General features: G+C 33.5%; 1 protein-coding gene across 1 annotated transcript in view; it reads right to left on the reverse strand.

The window, feature by feature from the left end:
* Dpyd (dihydropyrimidine dehydrogenase) overlaps positions 1-24529 on the reverse strand; it is an 822495-nt gene that overhangs the window by 642434 nt on the left and 155532 nt on the right. The gene's annotated exons all lie outside the window — the stretch shown is intronic.

Genomic DNA, 24529 nt, shown 5'->3' on the forward strand with positions numbered 1-24529 from the left:
TGAATATCATAATTGTTATACAGATGCAAAGGTAAATTCTTTTTTTACCACCTACAATCTTTTCTTCCTCCCTTCTTCTCTTCCTCATTCTAGCCAGCTCACTCTCTTTCCTACATTTTTCTAACTTCTTTCAAGGTGCATCTCATTTACATAACAACTGGATTATGCAGCACTTGCTTCCCAGACCCACCCCACCATCTTCTGATCCAAAGCATTTATTTCCCCAACTGCCTTTCCTTCAGATGAAGAAAACACTTCAAACAAGGTCATGCCCCCTTCTAGTGGCAGTCCACATTCAATTACAGGTCAATGAGGGTGTTAGAGACCTAGACTCCTTACCCCCAGTTCCTAGTCTGCAGGATCTAAAGAAATCTTAGTGTCCAATCCCACTTCCTTCACTATTCTACAGATGTTGACTTTCAAATAAAGTTTCTGAATTCCAATCCTATATCAGAATATTAATTTTGGGGAAATGACCAGAGATATGCTCAAACTTCAGAGCACCCAAGAACCACCTCAGAAGCTTGATATACATCATGCATTCCACAGCATAGCTCTGGTGAGTCTCAGCTATTGGCTGAGAATCTACATTTTGACAAAAAGACCTGGAAGGTTATTCTGACAGATGTCGTTAGAACCATATTTTGAGAAGCATAACGCTATAATTACTCCTTGAGGACAACTAAAACCACTGGCTAGAATCATCCTTTATTTGTGTATTATGTGTATATTTACTCTTTCACTAACTCATTAATGAATTTTTAATGAAACCCTGTGCTTTAGTTTGAGTGTGTCCACCAAGTGTTCATGTGTTGGGAGTTTGGTCCTCTCCATGTGATGGTGTTAGGTGATAGTGTGGAAACTTTTTAAGAAGGCTTAGGGGGAAATAATTAAGTCACTGAGAGCTCTGGTCTCAGAAAGAATTTACATAGTTCATGTGGAATCCTGATTAGTTCTTGCAAGAGTGTTATCATAAATTAGCAAGCATGGTCCCATCCCAGTCTCCCTCTGGCTTTCTGTCTTGCCATGTGATCTTTCCTTCTCACATGCATTTTCACTGTGATGCCATCCATATAAGACCTTACCAGAATTTCACTGTTTGGATGTTCAACCTCCCAAACTGTGAACTAAATAAACTTCCTTTTTGTTACACATTACCTAATCTCAGATAGTTCTTCAGAGTAACAGAATATAGACTAATACATCCTGTATGGCAGACCCTGGGACGTAAAAATATAAAACTAATGAAAAGACCACCTTACTTCTGCTGTCATGGAACTTGAAGTTTGGAGGAAGTAGAAATATATACACATTGATTATAGTATATACTGCAATGCCAGCGTTGCAGTATATACTATAATCAATGTAAATCAGTGAAAAAGAGAATGCTAAAGGAAAACAGGAGACACAATAATCCTAGAGGGAGTCAGGAAAAGCTTATTGAGAGTAATAATACATAAGTGAAAGCTAAAGGAATGAACAGACCTTGCAGAAACAAATGGTGGCTGCATTAGAGTGTAGGGTCACTCAAGAGAATGACTCAAAAATAGAAACAATATATGTCAGGGATTGAAAAGAAAAGAACACACCAGGGTAAGTGAAGTAAAGGAAGTTAGTTTGACTTAAGCGAGAATGGTCTTAAAGAGAAACTAGGCTGCAGATATACAGCTTAAAAAATGGACAGCTGTCTCATGTTTCAGAAGACCACAATTCTCCCAGAACTTTCACTGAGAAAGAATCCTACATTACTCAGTGACAAAGGTGACTAGCTAGCTCATTATCTATCAACTTCCATGTGCAAAAACCTGGGTTCATTTTCTTCAAGAAAACAATACCATTCTCTGTCACTCTTTTGTGAGTAAGAGTCCTTTTCATTGTCTGAACCAATTTCTCAGTACCTAATTAATATCTTGTTTTTAAATCTGATCTCTTTCCTCTGGTTTGTGCCCTTAGTCTTCTCTCTAAATTAAATTTTACACAATGAGAACCAAAGCCTTTTCATAAGCAATTGTCCTCTCTGAAATGCAGTCATTAAACCTCTCCCCTATCATTTCTCTAAATGGCATTGTTAGATTCACATCTATCATTTAGCTGGATTCCTATCTACTCATACTTACATTTTTTTTTTTCCTGAAACACTGTCACTGAGCTCAAAAAAGAATTTCTGGAAAGTGTGATCCTCAGCATATATTGCAAAACAATGTAAAAAGAGGCATAGCCTATTTGGTCCCTGATGTTGAATTGAAGTGATTCTTATGTGTGTTACTGTCATGTGGATAAATAGGTTAAGCATAAATCCATTGAAAGAATTTCCTATTAACGTAGTAATAACAAGGCTAAAAATTTATCAAATAATGTGTTGTCTTAAGTATTTTTTTAATTTATAAATTTTTTAACAGTTTAAAAAAATCTGCCACTACACAAGAATAAAGATACAGACACTCACATGCACACACACACACACATATACACACACAATGCTAGATAACATCATATAGATTCTGATTATCCCTAATGAAGTCACAAGTTTTCTGCTTTTCTTTTTTCTAACACTCAACTTGAATAATAAGGCAATTAAAAAATAAACTTATAATGTCAGCAGGTATGAGTGAACTAAATTAATATGCAGCATATTTTTCTGTTCATCAGAGAAATCTTAAATTCAACATAAACAGATTCACTTAACAGCATTGACAATGTAAGGATTTTTAGTTGTGGTTATTAAGCTTCTTTACCAAATAATTCTCCTTTTATTATTGAGCTAGTTCACAAATAACAGCTGTTGGAAATGTCAGATGTTAATGAGGCAGGGCAACGCAAACCTGAATTGTAGCATTCTTTTTTTCTTTGGTGCCATGAATATGCCAGAATGGGCAGACTCTGATAATAATACCATCTTGCAATTCTCTAAGCGCTCTGCAGACTAAAGTGCATCAGGCTGCCATTAATCCCACTTATCACTCTGACAGCTCAGTAATTACACTACTGCTATAGCCAGGTAGTCCTAATAAAATATCAACCACTGCACTGGAATGCATACTGGTGAGATGTTTTATTAAACTTGGGGGGGGTGATCATCAAGTGACATTATTGTTGACCTATTTTTCTATTTGACAATAAATTATCCTTTGACCATGCCATAATAGATATTACAGAGAGCATTTACTGTACCAAATCAGAAAGGTACTGCATTACAATGATGTAGGCAAATGGTGTAAATAAAATAGCAGAAATGCATGTCAGAATGTTATTACCTAAATTGCTTTAAATGATTGATACCATGAAAAATCACAGACACAGTACTTAGGGGAATATGTCAACAATTATTGTAAACCACGGTTCTACATAAATTTTTCCTTGGAAGAAATATTTAAATTACACTTGTTTTTATCTTCAATCATTTAATTCCTCTTTTACCTTGCAAAGTTACTCTTTTATAATGCAATTTACTTTGAAATACATTGTTAGTCAAAAGTTCAGATGAACAATTATATAATATTTTAATTCCCAAGTAATTACACTTATACTAAGAGAAGTCTATTAGATTATTTTTAAAAATCAATGAAAGATCTTAGATATTTTTACTACTAATAAACTTTTTCATTTCCATATTGTACAACTATAGATTTTATTAAAAGCAAAGTGTATAATTATTAATCAATATTAATCTTTCATGATTCAACATGGCCATAAAAATATATGAAATCTTTAGCACAGCTACTTAAAGGACAAAAACTATTCAAGATATATGTATTCAAGATCTTTCTCTAGGGAGAGGGAATGATTCCTCTTCCCCAGTATCAGTGAGATTGGACAGTTTTACTCCATAGTATAACACTGAAACATATTATATTGAGTAATGAAATAAGCAACATTTCATTCTCAACACATCTGAGGACATATTCCTGCTTCTTTTATTGGCGAGCATCCACTGTATTTGGACCTGCAACCTATGCTTGTTAAAGAATTTAATACTCCATGAGTTTAAATGACTTAATTAATTTCTGAAACACCACCCACACACCCACCCTACACACCCACATATACACACTAATCACACCTCACACACCCTCACTCATGTATCTAAATGGAAACCTTAAAAGTCATTTTGCACTGTACTGCTTTTGCTAGACATTGGTTTAATTGATTCAGCACTGTTTAATCCAAGTATGTATAATCTATATCAATCTACACATAATGGAATTGGGCAAGTTAGTGTTTAAATTTAAACAAATTTTATGGGTTCTTTTAGTTACACATAACACTAGGATTCATTCTGAAATAATTATAAAAGCTCACCACAACTGTGATGCCTTCACATTTTCAACAGCTGTTACATGATGCTCAATACACTTTGATCCTTTACAGACCTTAGAGGGAACTGGGTGACAGTACTGACAGTTTTTATTATAGCTTTCCTACTACACAATAATCTTATTTTACCTGGACTATTTCCCCAGTAGTGTCATAAACTCTTTGATTTATATTGAGCATCCTTTCAGGTTTCATAGAAAAAGAACATTCTTTTTTGTAGTATATCCATACACTGTGTAAATTATCTTTTCAATTTTTGAAACACCTGTTGTATGCTTATCTGCATGTTAGTGAAGCCCCCTTAGGAAAGGTAACAAAAAGGTAATGTACATTAGTCAAAGATAGCTTAGAAGTAAGCTTTTCAGCATATTTAAAACTGAAAAAAAAGCCATATTTTGTGGCTTATTTGCAGGCCATTTAAAAAATAATATAATTATAATAGTACTATTGATATGTAGATTTATATCTGATTCCTATTAAAGATGTGAAACAGAAAGTCAAACAGTTTAATACATAAATAAGTTATTTATTGCTATGCAATTCTCAGTAACTACGAAAACATAACATTTATAAAAACATGTGAACTTATTAAAGGGCGTATGAATTAAGATTTGGGTTAGATTTTACTTTCTACAATGCTATAGGGTTTGTATATTTTTTCTTTTACTTTTTTTGTTTTTAGCAATGAGCATGGATAACACAAAATTTTTACAAATAAAATGCAAATGTTGATCATCAATCAAAATCATTTATCTTGTGTAATTTTTATCTTTTGCCTTGTTCATATGATTAATCTGGCAAAACCAAACCCATGGTGCTCCCATACACTTATTCTCTCTCAAAACATTTTCCAAAGTCTTACAAAGGAGCTCATTAAGGGTTTTAGTAGAATGACCACAAGGGAATCTACTAATCAGGGGCTGGTGGCTCACAAAGCTAACAGAATAAAGGGTCAGGTTCTCTCAAAGAAACAGAGTGGGTGACAGGACAGGTGCTGGAGCACTCACTTAATTAAAACAACTATGAAGACAATAACTTGCCCTTAAAATTAAGGGACAGCATTCACCTATAATAAAATTTAGAAACAAGTTTTTCCATATTTTAGCATTCTGCATATAAAGGAGCAATAGGAATAATTCAATTCAAAATTACTAAATAATAACTATATTCTAAATTGTGTACTGGTGAAGGGGAAGACTTAGTGATTCCTACTTAGATGAAGGTGATTTAAAAATATACTGAACTTCCTTCATGGGAAAGGCTTTCAATAGAGTTTTTTACATAGTTTTAAAAAAATCACACACACACACACACACACACACATATCACATTTATCTTGACTTAAATTTAAATTTCTATTTGCTCACTTATCAAAATCTATGTGGATCACCCAAAGTAAAACGAAAATTTATTCGGCTCACTTTTTTTTCAAAACGTATTCTATACAATCCTGGTGATATTTTAGAGAGCCTATATGATTGTGACAGTCCTACTTTAAGGGAGAGTCTTGTCTGGGCCTTGTCTGTTTCATTCCTCCAGCTCCAGCCTTAACATCTGTCCCACACAAGAACCCTGCTTATATGTATTAGGACCCTGCAGTCACATCCAACATGTGCATATTCTAACAAGGCTTCCCATTCTGGAAAAGCCATACTTCAAATAAGCTTCAGATTTAGCTCAGGTGTCTCTCCTGGAGCCTCCTGGCTGTCTTTGGTGGTATCATTATGATCTCTCCAACTATCCTGTGAGTTCTTTATCAAAGTTATGATCAGACTGAACAGCAACAGCTACTTTACTTTTCTGGTATCTCTCCTACGTCCTCCTCCTGTGAGAAAATGATTGGTTCCTTTTGTCTTTGGGGTTAATCTTCTTGGGAATAGACTAATTTGAAATCAGATGAAAGAGATAGCCAGAAATTTTGCAATAATCTACTTTCGGCTTTCAATGTTTGGAAGAATTATTCTTCTACTTGTTCTTCAAACTTATGTAAACCATATACTAGTATAATGAAAAAAAGCTCTTTATTTCATTTAATAAATTCACATGTAGGGTTACTCTACATTAGAGCTGCTCTATGTGTTTTATAAATATTAACTCATTTAATCTTTATAATCATTCAATAGGTATAAATATTAACTCATATCTTTATCAATTATAAAAACTTCACAAATTACATACCATTACTATTATAAGTTTTTTTTAAATAAATATACTAAAGTAAAATTTTCCTTCCATGATTTAGGACTAAATATTTTATTACCAATTTTAATTCTGATGATCATCATAAAGTTAATTAAGTTCTACTAAATGTCCACGATTCCTAGTTTGCTCTACCATTTCTATTTAATTCTAAGATCCTCATAGTTTACTGTAATATCAGAGCTTGCTTCAGTTTGTGAAATCCATATATAAGACTCTGATCCAGGTTTGACTTAATCTAAAGCCTTTAAGTACAATTATTTCCTTGCCCAATAATTCTCATAATGATAGACAGCGATGTCAGAGAACTTCAGAAAGTTTTCTATTATAATATACTAAAATCAGACATGTCACAATCATAATTATAATATAGCAGAGACGGCTATTTTAAAAAATGAGTTAATAAAAACTCCACATTTATTTAGGAGAAGCCAGCCAATAATACTTACATATCATGCTATTATTTGCAAAGTATTTTCTCATATGTAAATTACTTATATCAATCAATAAAATCAACATTTCCAGTAGAAATACTAGACAATAAAAAATCAAGGTAATTAGAAACCACGTATACAAATCACAATATGGGCCAATAGTCAAAATAAAAATTTATATTTAACATCTATAATAATGACTAACCTTAAACTATGTCCCTATATACAATGACTGTCCCTATACAATATGTGTTGTGGCAAAACACTGATAAAACCAAACTTGTTCCCATCAAATCTGTTTTGCAAGTTATTGTCACTTCACACAAAGTTTTCTATGAAAATGATCAAGACATTATTTCTGTTCTTAGGAGTTTAATGTCTAAGAATCAATACTGACATGGCACTTAAAGAATATGGAGAAATTTCAGGAAATTAATGAATATGAGTGAAAACCAATAAGAATATAAATGTTTAATCTTCTCAATTTAATTCATATCTTAAGGTGGACCAAGGTTCCAGGCAATAGCACTGTTAGAAAATGAACTAATATGAAGATGAGCTGATCATTAACAGAAGATTCTTGAAAAAATTAGCCTAGAAGCTAAAGAACACAATGTTCAGAGATAATATCTTGAACACAGTCATTAAAACTAGCTGCCTAGAGCTTAATATGATTTAAACTATAAAAACAGGAAAATAATAAGCTACAGGCAAATAACATATATTTTTGTAAAAATGGAAAATTCCATCAACTATGCTCCTTACAAAATGTATTAGAACACTGACAGTGCTGTCACAGAATGTCACATGCTCCATTAAATTTAAGAAAGCTGAATGAAGAATTTGAGTGAAGGTAATAGGACTTAAATGTGTTTGTGATGCACAGAATCTTAACACATCATTTCTTTTGTCCCTTCTTTTCTTTCTTCCTTTCTTCAATCAAAAAATATCTGTAGAGTACTTATAATTTTTCTGGAGAATTTACTAGGAGATGGATATACTAAAATGAATAAAATGCAGATTTGTTCCTTAAGAAGCTCACAGTGGATGATTCAGAAAAACAAATGCTTATCTTCATATAATGTGGAGGTATGATATTGGAGAGATGGAGATTCAGAATATACATACTTACCACAAGTTTGGAATTGCACTCCTCTGTTCATTCCTCTGTTTTCAGTGACTAGAATAATTTTAAAGGCAGGATTTCTTTTCAATAGAACTTGTTGAATGAATGACAAGGTATGAATTTGTTCCTTCATGGTATGTGTGTGCAGACACAGGTCTGTGTGTCTTCTGGGTGCGAGGCAGTATATGGCTTAAGGAATATATAGGATTTGAGGAACTAGAAGCATTTGTTACAATCCTACTGAAAGTGGCACAGGACAGTTCTCTGGGTGGCCTCAGGCCAACCTACTTGTCCTCTATTTCTTAACTTGTAGCATGTGTGTGGATGCAACATCCTGAGATAAGAAGGGATTATTGGAATAGCATAATCTCTGATACAGTCCTTTCTAGAAACAGGATGCCCTCAGTGCTTTAGCCCAGTTAGTCCTGCCACCCTATTGTATAAAACCCAGGGGCCTGCCTTCCAGGGAAGCCTCAGCAGTGGCGAGGAAAGCACACACGCACAGTCAAGCACCATCTGCCTCTGGCAGCTCTCCTGAGTCTTAAGGGACCAGCTGGCAATGCATTCTGGGATTCTGTTGCCCTGTAGTGCATGTCTGCAAGTAATAAACTTGTTGCATATAAGTAAGTTCTGTCTCACTGAACTCAGGCATGCTGGTAACCAGTGCACAGGAAACCTAATTCAGAGAGCTCTCACCCAAATACTTTTAACTCACTCCCACTATCAGTGGATCATTTCTTATTCCAACTGATCTGTTTTATCCATACACCATTAATTAGATGCCTACCACAACACAATACCATATGAGGAAGTATAGTTTAATGGATTCTGGATTTAAATCCAGCATTAGCACTAGCTTCGTATTCTTGGGAAAGTTATTTAAATCTTATAGGCTCTAGTTTTCCCATTTAACTTATTAATTATAGTCTAGACATTAAATTACAGGGGGATTAAATAAATAATACATGTGAAACATTTGAACAGTGTCTGCCATATAGTAACTGCTCAATAATATAAGTCTTTGATACATATCATTTATACTATCATTATTATCTAGAAACAATGGAGAATACAATGCAGAAAATATTCTTCAATAGCAACTGGGAAGCACAGTGTCATGCTGAAAACTATAAGACAATACTACTACATAAATTACTGTGAAAAAATTAAATAATTATGACAAGTACCAACAATGCCATGTTTACAATAGCTGCTCAATAAATGCTGTCTAGAAACTATGATGAATAATATCTTAACCTTCAAAATCAATTGGAGAAGACTTGAAGAATATAGAAATTTAAAAATATCATTTTGAAAAAAATAAAATATGTAACTATGAGAGATTACAATGAATAAAAAAATTAAGTGCTATGTACATTCAAAGGTTAATAACAAAAGAGTAGCCATCCCACAAAACCAAACATGAAATGATCCCTATAGACACTCTGCTACCCTGGACCAGTTATATTAAGCAATGACTTGGCAAACATTGTCTTATTTATCCAAGTGACCTCTTTTTTAGCTCATTATTCATGACTATGATGCGCTGCTTAAGTAACCAATTCTATGTTTGGGTAGTGTAGGCAAACTCATATGTCAACAATGAAAAGATGTATTGAAGCCAAGGGTGCTGGGAGTGGGCAGGGCAGCAAATGAATCTCCCTTTGTCAAGGAAAGCTCTCTAATGGAGATCCAAGTTTTTTTTGCTTCCTTTATTCTCCATATATAAAATGGATCTTTTTCAATGCATAAATACATTTCATATGAGGAGAGAATATCTAAATTTTCTATTTAATTAAATAGAAAAAGAACATGAAGTATTTAAAATAATTTAGAGAATATTTTTTTATGTACTCCCTTTTTATTCAAGCTGTGAAATTTCTCACCTGCTCCCTTCTTGATATTTTCTCTAAGTGAACTTTTCAGAACAATCCCATGGAGAGGAAATTGCTTTGCAAGCTAGGAAGATATTAATCTGTTCTCCCAGCATAGTGGGTGCATAAATCCTCTTTTATTGAAGAGATGTTGTTAAAGTTCTATATATAAGACGACAGTATAGTATTGATTCTGGCAATGCTAATACAAAAGCAGTATTTTTAGTTAAACATGCTATACTCTTTCAATTTTCCTGCCTTTGCTCTTGCTTTTCCCCCAATATAAAATGTGCAGCTCCTCACTCACACTTCCCATCTGGCAAGTTCCTGGATATCCTTCAAGATGCAGCATTAAGTGTCATCTCCTGTAGGAGGCTTCCTCAACCACCACACATCTCTTAAAGGTTATTCATTTCCTTCTCTGTGTGCTTACATTTTTAAAAATATAATACCATCAATTTTTAAGTCGTGTCCTCAATTACCCTGATAGTTCCCAGAAAGGCATTCATTCATTCATTCATCAAACATTGTTTGAGTTACCTATTGAGTTCAATGACCTGAGAAAATCATTGGAAGTAAAATAGACACACAGATACTTTCTGTAGTTTAGGGCTATACGAATGAATAAACAAAGATTTCACTGTAGACTAAGGCAAAGTTATAGCAGAGATCTATGGGATTAAAGGATCAGGGATGTCTCTTGCCATCTCATGGATGAACAGGAGTTACCCAAAGTGAAGAGAGCAGTGGAGGAGTCAGAGAAATGTGCTAATACCATCAGGAGGCAGGAGGCTCAGAATGTTGGTGGCATAGAAAGTCAGCACTGGTGACTGAAGGAGGATTTGAGGGTTAGAGTGGTTGACCATGGCAGGGAGGTCATGGAAGCCGTCTTGGGTTGTCAGCAGCTAGCCATTCCAGGTGCTCATGAAATGCTTGTTAAATAACTGACCTAATGATAATAACAATAATAATAATAACAACTGTGTATTTGCATAGTTTTTAAGGGTCTGAATTATTCCTATCTTGGGAAAATAAAAAAAATTTAGATGGCAATTTTACTTCCCATTATTACAAAAAGGAATATTTTTCCTTGTGAAGTTATTCTCATTTCCATATATTTAAAAGTAACTTGAGAGCTATCATTCAGTATTAAATATAGTAGGTAAAGTATTTATGATGTAACTAACTAGAAAAACAGGCATCTTACACACATCTTCTTTCAGAAGAAGAATTTCTAATATTCAGAAAGTTTCACTGTGCATCTAAGGGCATACAAATTGTATAGTCTTTCTAGGAAAGATCAAATTTTTCCACATAGTGTCACCAAATGAATGTCCGAAAGGCAGCCTAGAACTAACCCTTTCTTTCGTTTATCCTGCCAAATTTCTAACATACACACTACCACACTTCCAGAGGATAGGAACGCCTGAAGACCCACTGACTAATTTACAGACATCTCCTAACACAAAGTGATTCTCTTAATCTTCCTCTCATTGGTTACAGGTTATTTCTCCATAGTTATTACTATCTCCATCCTTTCCTTCCAATCTACCTAGCACAAAACTTAAGCATGTCCTGCTTAGAATATAATTGCCTTTATTTTCCCAAAGTGATAGCAGACCTCCAATTTATTTTAATTATGTGTGGAAGGCCTAATATTTTCTAAAAACTGTAAAATTAAGTTCAGAATCCTGAAATACAACAGCAAACATAACACTGTTATGGTTTTATCTGGAATGTTCCCCAAAAGTTTATATGTTGAAGGCTTGGTCCCTAGCGTAGCACCCAGAGGCAGAGCTTTGGAGACATGATTGGATCATGAAGGCTCTGACCTCGTCAGTGGATAAATACATTGACATCTGAACAGACTGCTGGGAGGTGATGAAAACTGTAGGCAGATGAGGCATGATTGGAGGACATCAGTCACTGGGGCATATCCTTGATAACTATCTTGTCCTTGGCCCCATCTTTGCTTATTCTCCCTGCCTGCTGGCTATCATGAGCTTTGCATCTTTCTTCTGCCATGCCCCTCTGCCATGATGTTTTTGCCTCACTTCAGGTCACAAGCAATGGAGCTGGCTGACCATGTGTTAAGATGCTTGAAACTGTGAGCCAAAATGAACTTTTCCTACTTGTTATATAGGATATTTTGGAAACAGTGATGAAAAGCTAACACAAATACTATATCTCAAAAGTCAGATGGAGCTGGATTCAAATTCTGATTGTTCTTCTTATTGTGATAAGTTACAACTACTGTGTGCCTCTCTTTTTTAAATTGTATAAGTGAGATTTATATTTCAACAATTATTATGAGGACCAAGGCAGATTAAATATATGTAAAGTCTGGCAAAGTATAAATTAATAAATGTTCAATAAATATTAACCCAGCCTCATAAATATTTGCAAGAAATAAATTTTCTAATATTCCTGTCTAACAAAGAAAAAAATTATTCTATTTTGCTTAAACAATGATTCTATTTGTTTAAGTCAATTTAATTACATATGTATATCCAGCACAGTGCCCGGCTAATGGTAGGGGATATGAATATTAGATGAAAAAATTAATGTAGCTACAGTCTGATTTATCTTCCATTTACCGCCCCTATTGTAACCAATGTTTGTTTTAAACTCACAATACAAACTTCTTAACTTGTCTTCACCTTCTCCTCTTATTTTGTTCTATTTCTATCATTCTATTCAGCTTTCTTCTTTCTGGCAAAAAATATATGTAATCTAACTTCCAAATCTCCATCAGATCTGACCCATCCCTTTCTAACCTCTCCATAAAAAAAAGAAGGGATCTTGAGTATCATATCTGATAATATACTCTTATTCCTACCTAGTTTCTCACACACAGTAGGAATTCAAATTTGTTGAACTGACTTGAATAACCTTGCCCACTAATTAAAATTGTTTCTACAGAGCAGTAGAGAAATATAACATATCCATTAAATTTTTATGATTTAGTAATTTGATTACTTTGATTTTTGCTAGGGAATGTAAAATGAAGATTTAAAAATCAAACAAACAATTAAGATTCTCAATGTTCATCCAAACACCTCTTCTGAATCTTATTTCTCACTGAAAATAAAGCTTCATACCAGCCTAATTATCATGTATTTATTGTGTGTGAAAACATCCTCAAGGATTTTCCTTTTTTTCCAGTCAGTTCATAATTGTTTGTACTAATAGCTACTACATATTTTATTAATTCAGAATGAACCTAAATAGAATATCATTACTGCATTCAAAAAATAATAACTGAACACTGGTGATAGAAGGCAAGCATAAGAGAGGAAAGGAGAATAAGAAACTGGACAAAAGGAGGGGCAGGGCCTAGCAAGAAAGAAAAAGGAACAAAAAGAATTGAATAAAAGGAAAAGGAATTGATGAAGGGTTACATGTGAAACAAAGGTTAAGAGTGAGAAAGCTAAGAAGAGCATAGAAAAAATAAAGGAGAGAAAAACAAAAAGAGAAAACTAAAGAACAGAGAGAAATAAAAATTGTAGATGAATGAGGTATTTATTTTACACTTAGTATATAAAATTCTAGCATTAGGAAATTAAAATATGATATAAGGTGAAGCGACTCAGTCTTTCCAAGACAGAATTTTAAAATATTTTCCCCATTTCCTATCCAGAAATTCTTGTACAATTCCAAATCACTTAAAAGATTTTGATTTAGATTACAACAATCTATTTGGGTTCAGTGCAAAGGTGACATTACATATGCATTACATGTTCAAGTTAATAATAGTGAATACTCCTTAGCATTTGCCATTCAATTCCAAGCCAGAGAATAAATTTTAAATTTATTGCATTATACAAACTTATCTGTCCAATTTCAGTTTTTATATTTTATGTGCAAAGAGGTATACTAGTTCTATTCATTATTCACTTATACTTCACAATAATTTTTATTCTAATAATAAGATATTTTGCTAAGTATAAATATTTATACTTTATTTTGATCTATATGGCTGTTTATAAGTAGATTTCTCTTATTTTTTGTATCTTATCTACTTCAGATTATATAGTTTTCTCCTTCTTATAGACTGAAAATACTCTGAAAGCAATATTAATTTTAATATATAATATCTATCTTTAAGCAGTGCTCAATAGCTTACCCATTGAACAAATGCTTATTAAATGAATTAAATCATTGAGATGTTACAACTTAAGCATACTTTGATTAATTTCTAAATGAATTAACCTTCTCACATGTTTGACACATTTATATCTGCTTCACTGTTCTAATCCAACTCCTACTACCAAGCTAATCTTTCTTAAATATTTATTTTTTAATCATATTCTACTATTCCAAAATATCAAGAGAACCTATATTTTCCAAAGCTCTAAAGCTAAATGTCTTGACTTCATATAGTCATAGAAAGTTTTAATGTTCTCCAACACCTTCATCCAAATGAGATTGAAATTCTTTACTTTTAGTTTCAACTACACATAACCATCATAAACTTGCTGTAGGAGTTATCTATACAGTTTGTGGATAAGAATACTTTTACACCTATTATTTCTTTGCATAGGTATTTAACACATATCAACAAAATGTTTTCATTTCCACTTGAATACATTTCTATGTATTCTGCAGCTATGAGATAACGCTGCAGACAGGCTGTTATACCATTGTACTTACTAGCCATGAAAATGAAGAATATTGGAACAATTCAGTTGCAAGCTCAGAGCACATAGAACCAGTGATGGAAGACAGAAACTGTGGCAGTCAAGGCTGTCTTCACTACAGAAATGGTAAATTCTATCTCTATTCAACAGTTTACAACTCCGAAGTGGGCAGGGACATCAGAAAGAAGTAGTTTCTGATGAAGTGGTACTGGCAACTCATCAGAAGGCCAAAGCCAAATGAACCTACAGCACACCAGCAGGAGAGTCCATCTGACCCACAGATAATAAATAAAGCATGCACATTGTTTGAGCAATAAAGCATGCACATTGTTCTAAACCAATGAGTTGGAGGTAGTTTGTTATGCAGTTGTTAATTAATAGGAAAATTATATCCAGAAGTATACTATTATCATAAAAAATCTATACTACTATAAGAAAAAATATGTGGCACTATCTCTAGGATTAAGCAGTGGCCAAAGGTTAATAATTGTTATAAAATCTAAAACTACAGCAAGTAAGATAGAATAAGGCAGTAAATCTTCCCTTCTCTGTAGATTGGAATTAAAGCGGTGAGAGAAGAGCTGGTCAGAGAAGTGGGTAACAGAATGCATTAAGACATGGTACTGGACAGTCAGAAATTTGCAGCAACTTAGAATTTCTGGTTATGGGAACAAAAAATAGGACAGAAAACATTCCTTAATCTTGAGCCCCAAACAGGGTGGGTTTGGGGTAGAAGTAACGAAAGGATAAAGAGGATAAAGTAAAGTTGACAAGTTTACTTTAGAAACAGCTCCTAGAAAAGAAAGTCAGACTGAGTTAAGCCAGGGCAGGAAGTACAAAGCCACTTGCTAAGTGAGAAGCATACAACTTATCCCAAATTACTGACAGAAAAATGTGGCACGCAGTCATTTTGTAGAGACCATGCTTTAGCCTGCTTTCCTAGAAAGACATAAATCTATAACTTCATCTCACCTACAGACAGCAGCAAATACTATTTTAAGGACACTTTTGAAATGGGCTGAGTAACTTATGCAGTAGAAACATTGTTCACTGATAGTCCCCACTCCCCATGTCACTGGCAAGCAATCAAATGGAGTGGAAGATAAAGTATACACTTTCAGGGAGTGGGGCATCTGGGGAACAGCAAGTGCCCCAGTTGCCTTCAACAGATGCTTATTCCCTGGATATAGTTCACAGCTACCTGTAAACCAGTGGCCAGAAGAAGTTGTGCATGCTGCAGAAGAATCCCACAGATACACACACCCAGAAATTAGTCACCACCAAGTGGGCCTAGCAGTGACCCTCCAAAGCATGCACCCCAGCTGGAGGACATCAACCTGCAACTTTACCAAAGGATGGCCAGCACCAGTGCCATGGGCCACTATGCCACTGTTGTAGGCCACTACAACCAACATACCCCAATCTACATAAGTGAGCTCACCCCTGTTTTGAAATCTTTAGGTGTACAAAGCATGTCTGCATGTGGGCACTCAAAACTGTAGTCCCAACAAGGGAGACACCAGTCCACTAGGCTACAGACAAACACGAAATGTTTCCTTTACCCTCCAGAAAGTTATTAGATATCTGGACACACCAAAGAACAAAGACAATCTTTTAGATTTGGGTCAGGGGTGGATTAAACAAGGTCTGCAGGCATAAATACCATGACATTGGTTCTGTGCATTTTTTGAAGCCAAAAACTAAACTAGATGGGGAGGTGGAGTGAATCTTGATATACAGCTTCCCCACATAGCAGGGGACAACTATGGTTGCTACTTCCATGTCCAGAAACCTGGAGGTCAAGTAGAGGAGGTATAGGTTTTTTCTAAGTATCTAAGTGCAGAAAACAAGTTGGAATTCAAGTGTGAACATTCCAGAAGAAATCTCTCCATCTTGAATAGCTCAGCAAGGAATAATGTAAGGTCAGTGTTTTGTTTCACTATTATTTTCTATGTTGATTTGACAGAATTATCCCCATTATTTGGGATTGCATTCCTTAATCCAAATGTATGTAATGTTTTAATGTATGAATTGGATTTAGTCTATCTATATTTTTCTCTTCTTGTTCATTTGTGTACTCTCTCTTCTTTTGTTTCTCTTCATCTTCTTGCACTATCTGCTTCTGTCCCTCCCATTTCCACTTATCTTTTATTTTTTTTCTCTTTATCACTTACATGCAGAATATATTTAACAGTAATTTTACATTTTCAATACCTAATTTCTCAGTATATACTAGAGCATTACTCTTCTTTTTTTCCTTTTTGATTAGTGGAGTTGTGAAGAATATTTTCTATAAGTTTTTAAAGGGTTTTTAGTATGTAGATTTGCTATGAAGTGGTTGCAGTTACTGGGAATTATTTTCTCTCAAAATGATACTAGTAACTGAACAAAGCATCATGATTACCTTGAGTGGGAGTTTTAACAAATATACCTATGGACAAGGGCACATAATAAAGAAAAAGAAGCTCACTAAAAAGTCTCTTTTACAATAGTGGAAGAGATATTCACCCAAACAGATATGCAAATATTAACAAAGAAATACAGGAAACATAATAAAACAAGGTAATAAGATGCCCCTAAAGTTTATATCACTCTAACAAATGATCCCATAGACATCAAAGTAACCAAAATTCCATATAAAGAATTTAAAATGTTGATTGTTAAAATGACCAATGACCAAAAAGAAGATCTAAGAAATGAAATTAAGGGAGAAAATACAGGATAAAAAAGAACATTTCAATAAAGAGATAGAGATGCAGAGAAAGAAATTCTAGAAGTGAAAAAAATAAGTTAATCAAATGAAAACCTGCTGAAAATCACACTAATAGAATAGATCAAGTAGAAGACATAATTTCAGGACTTGAAAACAAAGTATACGAATATGAACACTCAGGCAGCAATAAAATAAATAGCAAACTATGATCAGAATACTCAGGAACTCCTAGACAACATTAATATAACATAAGTCTCTTTGTTACTGCAGAAGGAGAAAAGATAACAGGACAATAGCACTGATAAACTATTTAGTGAAATAATAGAGTGAAATAAAATCATAAAATTTTTGCAAACCTGAGGAATAAGACGTAAATTCAGATATTGGAGGCATTTAGAACCCCAAATATACAAAACCAGACAAAATGCCAAAAATCCAGAATAATGAATTTTAAAAGCCGCAAGAGAGAAATGCCAGGTCATTTATAAAATCAAATCCATCAGAATAGTAGTGAATTTCTCACAAGAAACCCTAAAATCCAGGAGAGCTTGTAAATATGTACTTAAAGAATTAAAAAAAAAGATATACCAGCCATAATTGCTGTATCTTGTAAAAATATCCTTCAACCTTGAAGAATAAAAAGTTTTCAAGGTAAGCATAAACCAAAGAAATTCATGACCACTAAATCAGCATTTCCAAGGATACATAAATAAATCCTATGAGAGAAGAAGAAAGAAATAACAAAGAGCAATTGGGGAAGAATAAATCTCATTAGAAAAGTAGATAAGCAAATAAGAATTAAAGTCAAGTCAAATACTAGAAATAAAAACAAAATGTCATGAAGCAATACATTTCTCTCTATAATAATAATGCTAAATGTAAGTAGTCTCAATTCTCCAATTAAAAGATACAGACTGGCAAATCAGATTAAAAAACAAGATCCAACTGTATGTTGCCTAAAAGAAACAAAGACATCCATAGGCTGAAAGACAAAGAAAGTCACTACATATTAGGAAAGGGATCAATCCAACAAGAAGACATAATGATTCTAAATATTTATGCCTTGAATGTCAGCACACCTAATTTCACATGTCAATTACTATTTGATCAGAATAGTGGACTTAGCTGATATCTACAGAATATTTCATAAAACAGCGGCTGAATTAAAATTATTTTTCAGCTGCCTATGAAACTTGCTCCAATACAGGTTAAAGTTTAGCCACAAGGAAAGTCTTAGCAACACAAAAAGATGAAATAATTCCTTGCATCATCATACCACTTTGGAATAAAATTCAAGAATATTTAGAAAAACTACAGAAACTACAAAAACACATGGAGATTGAATACATACTTCTAATGTATCATCAAAGAAATAAGGGAAGGAATCTAAAAATTTTTATAATTAAAGAATACATATACAACCTACAAAACATATAGGATACAATGAAGGCAGAGCCATGAAGAACTACATAAAAAATCAGAAAACTGTCAAGTAACAGAAAGATGCATGTCAATGTCTTATGAAAATATGAATAAAAACAGTGTTAAACATAGTGGAAGAAAAGGTATCCATAAAGATCAGAGCTGAAATTAATGAGAGAATACAGATATACAAATGATAAATGAGGCAGAGTTGGTTCTTTGAAAAGAACAAGACTGACAAACCCTTAGCCAAACAATCTAAAAGAGAGGATAGATGAAAATTGATTAACTTAGAGATAAAAAGAGAGATATCATAACAGACACAACTGAAATCCATAGGGTAATTTGGGATTATTTTAAAAATCTACATTACAATAAATTGGAAAGTATAGGGAAAATATGAAGTAGGTATTACATCAAAAACATCAGTAATACATTCACAAATCAACAAACAAAATATACTATATAAGTAGAATCAAGGACAAAACCCACATGATAATTTCATTAAAAACAGAAAAACCCTTTGACAAAATCGAACACAACTTCAAAATAAAAACCCGGAAAAAACTAGGGATAGAAGGAACTTCCTTCAACTTAATAAGGATTACTGAACCCAAAGTCAACATCATATTGAACAGGGAAAAACTGAAAAAAAATATTTTCTCTAAATCAGGAACAAGACAAGGATGTCCACTTTCACCACTCCTGTTCAATACAGGGCTTGAAGTTTTAGCCAGAGCCATTAGGCAAATAAAACAAAAGACTTATAAATAGAAAAGGAAGAAGTCAAACTATTTAAACTTGCAGATGATATAAGACTCTATTTAGAAAACCCTAAATTCTCTGCCAGAAAATTTCTGCATCAGATAAAACCAAAAATTCAACTAAGTAGCAGGATACAATATCAACATACGAAAATCAATAGTTTGTCTATATAAAATGACCCAATGGGAAAGAAATCAGGAAAACAATTCCATTCACAAAATCCTAAAAAAGGAAAGAAAAGAAATAAATCTAACTACAGAGGTGAAAGACCTCAACTAGTGAAATTACAGAACACTGGGAAACAAAAGTGAGGAACACACTGGTAGATGAAATATCTCCCATATTCATGGATATAAAGAATTCATATTATTAAAGTGACCATATTTCCAACAGCAATCTACAGATTGAATGCAATCCCCATCAAAATTCCAATGGCATTCTTCACAAAACTAGAAAAGAAGTCCTAGTATTCATATGGAAAAACAAGACCAGAATAGATTAAACTATTCTGAGAAAAAAAAAGTCATTCTGTAGGCATCACAATATCTGATTTCAAATTATACTATAGATAGCATGAAAAACAGCATGGTATTGGCATGAAATCAGACATGTTAACAAATGGAATAGAAGACTCAAGACAAATCCCACATAGATACACTCATCTGACTCTTTTTTTAAAATAATTGTAAAGATTCAGAGTGTAGCCACTATTTTTTAATTTTTTTTTAAATTTTAATTTGTTACGTATGACAGCAGAATGCATTACAATTCATATTACACATATATAGCACAATTTTTCATATCTCTGGTTGTACAAAAGTAGAGTCACACCATTTGTGTATTCATACGTGTATTTAGGGTAATGATTTTGAACTCATTCCACCATCTTTCCTACCCTCATCCCCCCTTCCTCCCCTTTGCTCTATCTATATCTAAGCTAATCTTCCCATGCTCCCCCCTCCAAACCCCATTATGAATCAGCATCCTTATATCAGAGAAAACATTTGGCATTTGTTTTTTTTGGGATTGGCTAACTTCCCTTACCATTATGTTCTCCAACTCAATCCAGTTACCTGCAAATGCCATGATTTTTTTTCTCTTTTAATGCTGAATAGTATTCCATTGTGTGTATATACCACATTTTCTTTATCCATTCATCTACTAAAGGTCATTTAGGTTGGTACCACAGTTTAACTATTATGAATTGTGCTTCTATAAACACTGATGTGGCTGTGTCCCTGTAGTATGCTGTTTTTAAGTCTTGACAAAGGTGCCAATATCTCACGTTAGAGAAAAGATAGTTATTATAACAAATGGTGTTGGAAAACTGGATATCCATAGGTTGAAGAATGAGACTAGATCTATCTCTCATCTACACAAAACTCAACTCAAAATAGATCAAAACCCTAAGATAAGAACTTTTCAGTAACTAAGAAAAAACAAGGAACCAGACCAGTGGCACACACCTGGAATCCCAGCAGCTCAGGAGGCTGAGGCAGCAGTGAGTTTAACGCCAGTCTCAAAAATTTAGCGAGGTCCTAAAGTAACTCAACAAGACCCTGTCTCTAAATAAAATATAAAAAATGGCTGGCGATGTGGCTCATTAATTAAGCATCACTGAGTTCAATCCCTAGCATAATAAAGAAAAAGAAAAAGGAAAAGAAAAAGAAATACCATGGAAAACACTCTAACATATCAGCACAGCAATGATATCCTGGACAGCACCGCTATAGCTCAGAAAATAAAACCAAGAATGAATAAATGGGATGGCATCAAATTAAAAAGCTTTTTCTGCACAGCAAAACAATTAATTAAATGAAGAGATAACATACAAAATGTAAAAAATTCTTTGCTAGCTTTTCTTCCAACAGAGAACTAATATCCAGAATATATAAAGAACATCAAAAAAGTAACCCAGTAATAAGTGGGCAAATAAATTTTAGAGACAATTTTCAAAACAAGAAGTACAAATAGCCAATAATTACATGAAAGAATGTTCAACATCCTTAGCAATTGAGGAAATGCACATCAAAACTGCACTGAGATTTCATCTCACTCTGATATAGAATGGCAATCATCAAGAATAAAAATAAGAATAAATGCCAGCATTCGTTTTTATAGAGAAAAATGAACTCATACACAGATAGTGGGATTGGAAATTAGAAAATTAGTATAGCCACTATGGAAATCAGTATAGAGATTCATCAAAAGACTGAGAATGGAATACCATATGACTGAACAATACCACCCCTTAGTATTTATCCAAAATAATTAGTCTGTATATTATAGACATACATGCATATCCAAGCTTATAGCAGCATAATTCACAATAACCAAGTTATGGAACCATCCTATGTATCTATCAACAGATGAAGGTAAAAATAAAATGTGGGATTTATACACAGTGGAGTTTTATTCAGCCATAAAGTAAATGAAATTATGTCACTTACAGAAAAATGGATTGAACTGGAGAGTATCATCTTAAAAAAAATAAGACCCATACTCAAGTGACTCAAGGTCATATGTTTTCTATCATCTGTAGAAGCAAGAGATTAAAAAATATATAAAAAGTATTTCATAAAAACACAAGAGAAGCCAGTAGGGTAGAGAAAGGGGATCAGGAGAGTGAGGAGAGAAGGAAAATGTGAGTTACTGGAGAATTACATTGAACAAATTATATTATTTGCATTTAAAATTTGCGACAATAGAACGCAACATTCTGAACAATTATTATGCACTGCTAAAAAAAGTTTTTAAAAGATGACAAATAAGCTGTTAGTAGGGACTAGTTAAAGTGATGCAATGATGATGGACACTAGAAAAAATGTTGATCCATGTGTATATCAGTAAACATGGGGCAATTTCCTATGGAAATTCAACACCAGATAATATACCTAATAGATTTACGGAATTCATCAAGATAATTTTTTAGGCATTTTATTTTTTAGGCATTATATTATTACTGCATATGATAAGGTATGAAAAGTTAAAAAAATAAAGTATTTATTTATATGCAAGCAGATGTGCAAATTTTATAGGGAACATAGAGAAGCCTGAGTTGGAAAAGTGTTTCTGAGTTGGAAAATAATATTTCAGATAATTTAGAGTCTCCCTAATTTCCCAACTGGTAGAAGATTTTTCAATGTAGAATGAAGCTTTAAGACTAAGATCAAATCAAAGATATTTATATAAGACCTTTTGCTAAGATTCTGGAAAAAATTCATGTTATATACAGCAGAAAAGACTGGAGTGGTATTGTTGGAAATCTTAATGGAGTGGTTAAGTGTATACAGAAAAACATTTCATGAAAACAATTGCAGTATAGCTGTTAAGAAGAACAAGGCGTACTATAATCAGAACTGGGGAAAGCCCAAAAGGTTTTACAGATACAGAAAGTTTCCTTGGTTAAGAGTCACACCTGTAACAAAAGAGACTTAAATTGCTCGAAGTACAAAATGGCCTTTCAACCTCCAATTTTCTATAGGCAAGCAAAAGTCTAAGAAAACTACATAGGTGCCAAATGATTTTTTTTTTCTTCAGAAGTAACCAAAGCAAGCAATGGACTTTCTTAGTCATCATAGCTACCCAAGTCAAGAATCCTTTGGAAGAGTGGGCTGAGAAGTTAGGGAACAGAGGCAGGAAAGACTCATTACTCTTGTCCTTGAGGAACTTGGTAACATTTTCCGCCATGGTTGCAGAATTATCAGGAATCAATGATAACAAAGTTATCTCCTGTTTTCCCCTGTTGTAGAGTTGCACCCGAGGAAATATGTCAGAACTTCAGGTAGTTTATGAGACACTGGCATTAACATGATGCTAGACCTAGATTTTTGGCCACTGGGTTGGGAGTGAGCATATTTTACTTTTAGGAGAGAAAAGTATAAATGGGTCCAGGAGTGGTCTTTAATAGGTTTGTGACAACATGTGTCCATTTCTTTACCCTGTGTCCATACCTTTGTCATATGACTTTGCATCTGATGTTGTTGACTGTTTTGGCCATGAGAATGTGGTAGAAATGATGGTGTGCCAGTTCTGAACCTAGGCCTCAAGAGACCCTAAATGTTTCTGCAACCCCTCTTGAAGCACTCCCATTTTTATATGAACAATTCCAAACTAGCCTGATGAAGAATGAAAGATGAAAGGCAAGAGAATCTAGCTGTTGAAGTCAAAACTACCCCCAGACCATCATATAGGCAGCCAGTCCCAAAGATGTAAGAGTTTAACCAAAAGAAAGCAGAACAATCTACAATCTAAGCTCTCACAAGATGAATAAGTTAACTCATGAGTAATAATAGATGTTCACTTATTGTTTAAGCCAATGAGTTTTAGAATTGATTGTTATGTAGCAGCAGCTATCTGATACATAAAATGATCCTCTATAAAGTTCAGATTAAATAATAACTAGATTTTACCAAGTTCTAGAATTTATTTAAATAGTCTTCTTCTTAAATAGGGCCAAAATAGGATCATCATTTTAAGGTTTTCAATGAATTTTTTCCTGCTAATACAACAAGGAAATGATATTTTGCATATTTAAAAGAAAACCCACTATCACAATAGAAGAGTGCTGATTTTAACTTAAATATTCTGTGAATAAGTTTACAGTGGTTCAATTTTTCAAGAAAAAGAGCAATCCATTTCTTAGAATTTTGGAAAAATGATAATTACTCTCTTAAATGTAATCTTAAATATAATCTTCCTAATAATGGAACTCTCCTAATAAAGGAATTCTCTTTAAAGTTAAATAGCTCTAGATTTTTAAATTTCAGGAGTCATATTATCTACAATTTTCTAAAAGTTGTGTGCCTGTGTATATATATTCAATACAATAATAAAACATTTCCTAATCATGATGTCACAGGTCTAAGACTCAGAATATATGGACTTTTGTCTTGAATATGCTTAGATAAAAATTTATTTCAGTGTTAGATGATCCTAAATACTCTTTTTATACAAGCATTGTCAAACATCACTATGCAGGCAAGAATTTCACACAAATCACTGATTGACAGCAAAAGAAATTCACTCATCCTTGTTATTGT

This window comes from Marmota monax, unplaced genomic scaffold, assembly GCF_021218885.2.
Source record: "Marmota monax isolate L192 unplaced genomic scaffold, Marmota_monax_Labrador192_F-V1.1 WCK01_AAM20220418_F8-fsc00070, whole genome shotgun sequence".
NCBI lineage: Eukaryota > Metazoa > Chordata > Mammalia > Rodentia > Sciuridae > Marmota > Marmota monax.